Below are 8,206 nucleotides of genomic sequence, written 5' to 3'. Positions count from 1 at the left end.
CTAACCCTAACCCTAACCCTAACCCTAACCCTAACCCTAACCCTAACAGCCTGCTAGACCCCTAACCCTAACCCTAACCCTAACCCTAACCCTAACCCTAACGGCCTGCTAGACCCCTAACCCTAACCCTAACCCTAAACCTAACCCTAACCCAATCCTAACCCTAACCCTAACCCTTTCGCAGGTTTATGGCCTCTGTGTGCAGTGCTGGTCGCCCTGTTGTAGGAAGGATACCTCTAAATTGGAGAGGGTTCAGAAAAGATTTATCAAAATGTTGCTGAGAACAGAAGGTTTCTGTTATTAAAAAATAGGCCGAATAGGCTGGAACAACACAGTGTGGAGCTGGAGGAACACAGCAGGCCAGGCAGCATCTGAAGAGCAGGAAAGTTGAAGTTTCGGGTCGGGACCGTTCTTCAGAAATTTTCAAAACTGGGGGCATATTCTCAAGGAGAGAGGAGAAACTTTTTAAAAGGCATCTAGCTGGGTATATGAATAGGAAGGGTTTAGAGCGATATGGCCAAATGTTGGCAAATGGGACTAGATTAATTAAGCATATCTATTCAATGTGGATGAGTTGGACCTGAGGGTCTGTTTCCATGCTGTACATCTGTATGACTCTATGACATGAGGGGCAACTTTATCACACAGAGAACGGTTTATGTGTGGAATGAACTGCCAGAGGAAGTGATGGATGCAGGTACAGTTACAAAATTGTTGGACTAGTTGGACCGAAAAGTTTCCGTGCTTAATGACTCTATGACTCTATGGCTTGTACTATAAAATAACCATAAGCTGTTATCACTAGCAATGTTCCAGACTATCACTATTATCTGACCTCAAATTGTTGTGACAGAACAGAGAACAGCCAAGATTTTGATGCAATGCAACTTTTCTGCCTGCATGCTTCACAGAGAATTTGTCCAACGTGGAGCGCTTTGGCTCTTCAGAGTGGTCAGTGTAGAAGGGGACAGGAATTATAAAAGATGAAGACACCAAAAAGGAAGCGGAAAATCCACATTCATATAAAATGAAACTTAGGGAAACTTATGATCGGCACAGTACCATATGCATTTGATTACATAGAACAAGTGGTTAAAAGTCTGCTGGCAGTTTCTCTAAACAAAGAGTCTCCATGTAAGATAATGAATCATAGTCCAAGATTGATATTTGAAACAAATGAAAATATAGGAAAGGCAGTGTGTAAATGTCAAGGAAGAAATAAAATAGAAGTAAGAAACAAAATGGAAGAAAGAAAGAAAAACACTGGATGAAATTTTAAAAAAATAGTTTGGACTGTGATTGTCATATGTACAATAATTGATTATCCTTATCTCACTCACAGCTGAATAAATATTTCTAACCTGGCTAAATATGAACTTTGGAAGAATCTGCCTTGAGTTGAAGCTTGGATTTGTAATAAATATTAAATTCTTAAAAGAATATTAAATTCTGCCAACTCTTAGGACATAACATTCCAACAATATCAACTGAATTCACTAAAGTTCCCTAGTGTGGAGTGCTGGGTCACCAATCTGTCTGGCTGAACCTTTGGTGTGACCATATCCCTGAACCATAATGTCCCAACTCCTATACTCAATGCTTTCACCAATAAAGGGAAGTGTACCAAACACCTTCTTCACCTCCCTGTCTACTGCAACTCCACTTTCAAGGAACTATGCACCTGTGCCCCTAGGTCCGTTTGTTTGGCAACACCCCTTAGGGCCCTGCCATTAACTGGATAAGCCCTGCCCTGATTTGCTTTAACAAAATGCATTGCCTCACATTTATCTAAGTTAAACTTCATCTGCTACTCAGGGCCCAATGGCTCATCTGATCAAGGTCCCATTTTAGCCTGAGATAACCTTCTTCACTATCCACTTCACCACCAATTTTAGTGTCATCTGTAAACATACTAACCATACCTCCTATATTCACATTGAAACCATTTATTTAAATGACAAAAAACAGTGGACCTAGCACTGATCCATGCAACACACCACAGTTCACAGGCCTCCAGTTTGGAAAACAACCCTCCGCCACCACCCTCTGTCTCCTACCTCCGAGCCAATTATGAACCCAATTGGCTAGCTCCCCATGGATTCCATGCAATCTAACCTTGCTACTCAGTCTTGCAGCAGAACCTTGTTGAACGCTTTGCTGAAGTCCACATCAACAACATCTATCGGTCCACCTTTATAAATCTTCTTTGTCACTGCTTCAAAAACTCAATCAAGTTAGTGAGACATGATTTCTCACGCACAAAGCAATGTGACTATCCCTAATCAGTCCTTGCCTTTCCAAATGCATGTAAATCCTGTCCCTCAGAATCCCCTCCAACAACTTACCCACCATTAATATCAGGCTTACCAGTCTGTAGTTCCTGGCATTTATAGGATTCCAAACAATTCCAGAGAGGATTTATAGGCATTGGCTTGGAGTTTTGAACAATGATTTGAGTGTCTTCATTTTTAATTTGTTTCCCATCAGAAACTGGCCTTGCTGACAGAATGCTTTAAGGTATTGGAGTAGAATTAGGTCCATTGGTCCATCAAATCTGCTCCACCATTCAATCATGATTATATGTTTCTCAACCCCATTCTCCTGCCTTTTCCCCATGACTCTTGATCTCCTTACCAACCAAGAACCTACATATCTCTGTCTTAAATATGCTCAATGACTTGACCTCTATAGCAACAAGTATCACAGATTCATCACCCTCTGGCTGAAGAAATTCTTCCCCATCTCAGTTCTAAAGGGTCATCCCTTCACTCTGAGGCTGTGCACGTGGGTCCTAGTCTCTCCTACTCGTGGAAATGTCTTCTCCACGTCCACTCTAACCATGCCTCTCAGAATTCTGTAAGTTTCAATTCGATTCCCCCCTCATTTTTCTAAACTCCATTGAGTAAAGACCCAGAGCCCTCAACCGCTTCTCTTATGACGAGCCCTTCATCCCCGGGATTATTGCTGCAAACCTCTTTAGTAATGGCCACTGCATTCATCTCCGCCCCGACTCTCTTGAAGTTCTTGTATGCTGCTGGTGTCTTCCACTGTGAAAACTGATGCAAAGTACTTGTCCAATTCCTCTGCCATTTCTTTGTTCCCCATTACTACTCCTCCAGCCCCATTTTCCAGTGGTCTAATATTCTCTCTTGCCTGCCCTTTACCTTTTAGATATCTAAAACAAAAGTCTCAAATTCTTTTTATACTACTAACTGCCTGATATTTCATCTTCTCCCCTTTATCGTCTTTCTAATTATCCTCTGCTGGTTTTTAAAGGCTTCCCGATCCTTTGGTTTCCCTCTAATTTTCAGAGACTGGGGAATGGGGAATCCTGCAGAAAAGGATGTATTCTCAAAGCACGTATGTTTAGTGTATAATGGTCTGTATCTCTGGAAGGCTATCAAGTGCAGACACCTTTGGAATGAGTTGAATATTTCTGTCTCTGTTACCCTTTCATACAACAAGTTCCAGACCCCGAACATCTTTAAGTAAAAAAGTTTTCCCTTATTTTCCCTATAATCCCACGACCAATCATTTTCAATCTATGCCTTCCCCAGTCGCTGACCACACTGCTAAAGAAAATAGGCCCTTCTCATTCTCTCCAACAAGACCCCTCACAACACAATAAGGATCAATACATAGCTCCTTGAGAGAATTGGGGGTCAACCTACAGAACTTGGAAAGGCATGGGTTAATTAGGGATAGACAGGGATTTATCGGAGGGACATCATGCCGAACAAATTTGTCAGAATTTTTTTGAAAATGGGATCAAGTGTGAATGAGGGGATTTCAGTTGATGTAGTTTATATGGATTTTAGCAAAGCTTTTGAGATGTTCTCACATAGGAGACTTTTTGAGCGCATGGAATTGAGGGAAACTTGGTGAGATGGATCAGAAACTGGCTTAGGCATAGGACACAAAGTGTAATGGTAGAAGGCTGTTTGAGTGAATGTCAGCTGGTATTCAGCGGTGTACCACAAGGACCAGAACTGGGATTGTTTGTTATATGCATCAATGATATAGATGAAAATGAGCAGGGCATGTCAAGCAAATTTGCAAACGACACCAAGATTAGTAGATTGGTTAATGGTGAAGAAGATGGTTGTAGGTTGTCGGAAGATATAGATGTGTTGGTCAGATGGGCAGACCAGTGGCAAATGGAATTTAACCCTGATAAATGCAAGGTGATGCACTTTGGAAGAAGTAACAAGATGAGGGAATATTTAATGAATGGTAGGAAACTGGTAGTTCAGAAGAAGATAGGGATCTTGAAATAATTATTCACAGATCCCTGAAATTGGCACAGCACATGAATAGGATAGTTAAGAAGGCATATGGGATGCTTACGTTCATCAGTTGCGGCATAGACTATACAAGGAGGTAATGTTGGAGTTGTACAGAGTGTTGGTCAGACCACCAGAGCACTGTGTGCCGTCACCTCACTACTGGAAGAATGTGATAGCACTAGAGGGGGCACAGAAAAGGTTCACCAGGATGTTGCCTGGGATGGAGGAATTGAAGTATAAGGACAGACTAGAGAGGCTCGGATTGTTTTTTTATAGAGCAGAGAAGACAGAGGAGGCACATGATTGAAGAGTATAAGATCATGAGGGGTATAGACATGGTGAGTAGGGAGAAGCTGTTTCCCTTGATTGAGGGGTTAATCACAAGAGGGCGTAGTTTTAACCTAAGGGGCAGGAGATTCAGAGGGGATTTGGGAAAAAAGACATTTTCACTCAGAAGATGGTGGGAATCTGGAATGCACCGCCTGGGAAGGTATTGGAGCTAGAAACCTTATAACCTTTAAAAAATATTTTGATGAGCATTTCAAATATCATAACATTCAACGATATGTGACAAGTACAGGAAATTGGGATTAGCTTGCCTTTTATGGTAGTTATTGTCAGTGCAAACTCGATGGGCTGAAGGGCCTTTTCTGCGCTGTATGAATCTATGAACCTATATGAAGCTGCAAAAGCTAGGACTGAGACTGTATGCTGTCCAGGATAATGCCATGATGGAGGTCACAGAGAGCAGGAAGGAGAGTTCAGGCCTGGGTTAGGGTGGATGGATGGTGGAGAAGTTGGTTTGGGCATGATGGGAGTAGGCGGAGGGGAATACCCCACACTTGTCGAGCAATGGCCAATGTTGAATGAATGTCATTGACACAAGCAACCTCTCCCTCCCCTGCACAAGGTCACATTCCTGGCTCTACTTTTCCACTGAACATTCTGGCCCATCTGAGAATTGAGGCAGGGCAAAAATAGTTCTTAAATAGTCATCAATTGAATGTGTAGGAGCCTGAAACCAGACACAGTAGGCAAGCTGGCCTGGCTTTCGTTTGACTTGACTTAGAATCCCTACAGTGAGGAAACAGGCCCTTCGGCCCAACAAGCCCACACTGACTCCTAGAGCATCCCACCTAGACCCGTCCCCCTATAAGCCACCTGATCTACGCATCCCTGAACTCTACGGGCAACTTAGCATGGCCAATCCACCTAGACTGCACATCTTTGGACTGTGGGAGGAAGCCGGAGCACCCGGAGGAAACCCATGCAGACACGGGAGGAATGTGCAAACTCCACGCAGACAGTTGCCCGAGGCTGAAATCAAACCCTGGCGCTGTGAGGCAGCAGTGCTAACCACTGAGCCACCGTGTCACTTGTCCCACCATAAAACTGCAGCGGTGCTGAGGTGGCTCTGATCCTAATGGGAAGGTCATCCGGGGAATTTTATAGCCCCTCAGCTCCTCCATCTCACACCAGGCAACACCCACCCACCCACAAACCACCAGCCGGGGAACAAAACATTTCACCCAGGCATCTTTTCCTCCATTCCCATTAGAATCACAAAAATATATTCTGAGAGAATGCGTGTTATAATACCAATTTTTCCTGGGATTGATAGATGGGCCAAAAAGCAAAAACAAAGCTCCTCATTCATTTTCTTCCACAGAGAGAAAGAGAGGGAGAGGAACATGTAATTCCGGTTGTTCTAAAACCTGCTCAATTGCAAAATTATGAAGGTCACTTGTTCCATTTTATTTTAAAAAATGACAATGCATATACCTGCTATTGTAACAGTAATCCAGAAGAGATACCTTTCCGGCATAAATGACTGGAACACTAGAAATGACAAATTGACAGGAGATGATCAATCTGTCATCCCATTTGGTAACAGTAGATGAAAGGGCAAATACGGATGATTGACACTGCAGAAAGTATCTGATTAACACGCAGGAGAAAACAGAAGGCATTAAAGGTCCTTGAATCTTCTGAGGAAGGACTAACGTTTGCTTTGAGTCTAGACAGAGAGCTTGGTTGAAAAATTTATACGAACATTGTTGCACAATGATTAACATTTTAAACCACCCTCTATCAATCCAGAAAGACTAAAAATCATTTCCTGCAAATCCTGAAGGATAGATTTGTGTCTCAATATGCAAATTTCAAAGCAAGTGAATGCTGGTGCTTTCTGCGGAATAAATGACATTTGGTCGAAACGCTGAGTATGCATTGTTAAAGGCAACAGCAGCAGGTCGTTTACTGCTATTTTCAACCATGAAGAAAGGAACATTAGGAACCATTCTGCATAACTGAAACATTCTGCTGCTGAAACATTTCAAAGATAATTTCCACTGCTACGTTATTATTACTCTTATCTCGGGACAGTGCCATATGATGAACACTTTTAACTTGTTCTTTTGACATTTTTTTTGACACAAGCCAGAAGTTATGCTTAGTTACTAGCCAAACAGCTTCTTTTAGGCTGAAAGAGAATGGGATCTAGGAGAGGGTATCTCCTCAAACCAGCCTCAACACGACACCAGGAACAATTGCTAATTTTGGTGCTTTGATCACACAATAAAGAAAGGGGATTTCCCTCTTGACTCAAAGCAAAGCCTTCCGATTTGGAGAAATATTGAGAAATTCATTCAAAAGCAAATCTGACTGAGGACTGAGATTCTATACCTTTGTGACTTAAAATTTAGGATAAAAATGTACCATTTTATTTGCTGATTACCTTTCAGCATTTTTCAACTAATTTAAAAATTAACAAATTGGATTTAATTCATTCCTGACAGTTTGCTCCAGTAAAACACTGGCCAATCCGTCACAGCGTGGTAATTCTTGCCAAAATATTATTCAGATATGATGACTCACTTGTTCCCACACTTATTAGTTATTTATCAGAAAAGATAATAGTCACCTGAATTTTACTGTCCCACCCATCCTTTGATAGCGTGGTGATCAGAACACTGCACACAGTACTCCGGTATTAACTTCTCTAATGTTACATACAGTTCCAATTTTTCTTCCTTGCTCTTGTATTTAATGCCTTGACTGTTTTAAACAAATATCCCATATCCCTTCTTAAACACCTACCTCTTTGTCCTGCTACCTTCAAGGATCTATGGACATACACACCAAAGTCCATCTGATCTTCTGTATTTCCTAGGTTCCTAACATTCACTACGTACTCCTTTGCCTGGTTAGTCCTCGCAAAATATATCATCTCACATTTTTCAGGATTAAATTGCATTTTCCATTGTCCAGCCCGTCTGACCAACCTGCCTGTATCATTCCATAGTTTAAGGCTTTTTTTCCCACTATTTGTCATAACACCACTTTTAGTGTCATCTGTGAACTACTGATTATACCTCCTACAATCATGCTTAGGCCATAACTGAACAAACCGCAATGGACCCATCATGGAAACAGAGATAGTAAGAACTGCAGATGCTGGAGAATCCGAGACAACAAGGTGCAGGGCTGGATGAACACAGCAGGCCAAGCAGCATCATAGGAGCAGAAAGGCTGACGTTTCGGGCCTAGACCCTTCATCAGAAAAGGGTTAGAAACATATGGCACACGACTGGATACAGGCTTGCAGCCACAGAGACACCTTCCACTCTCTGTTTCCAGCCACCAAGCCAATTTTAAATCCAGTTTGACAAATTGTTCTGGATCCCATGGGCTCTTAGTTTCTTTACCAGTCTGCCATGCGAGACCTCGTAAAACATCTTGCTGAAGTCCTTGTAAACTACATCAACTACACTATCCTCAACAACACATTTAGTCACCTCCTTAAAAAATTTAACCTAGTTTCTTAGACATGATTTTCCCCTTACAGATGTAGGAGTGAGCAAAAATCCCTGTCATTTAGAATACTGGACCAAAACTCCTGGATTTTTAACAGAACTTTT

Source organism: Rhincodon typus, chromosome 3 (genome assembly GCF_021869965.1).
Source record: "Rhincodon typus isolate 14 chromosome 3, sRhiTyp1.1, whole genome shotgun sequence".
NCBI lineage: Eukaryota > Metazoa > Chordata > Chondrichthyes > Orectolobiformes > Rhincodontidae > Rhincodon > Rhincodon typus.
Note: the sequence above shows the minus strand (reverse complement) of the source record.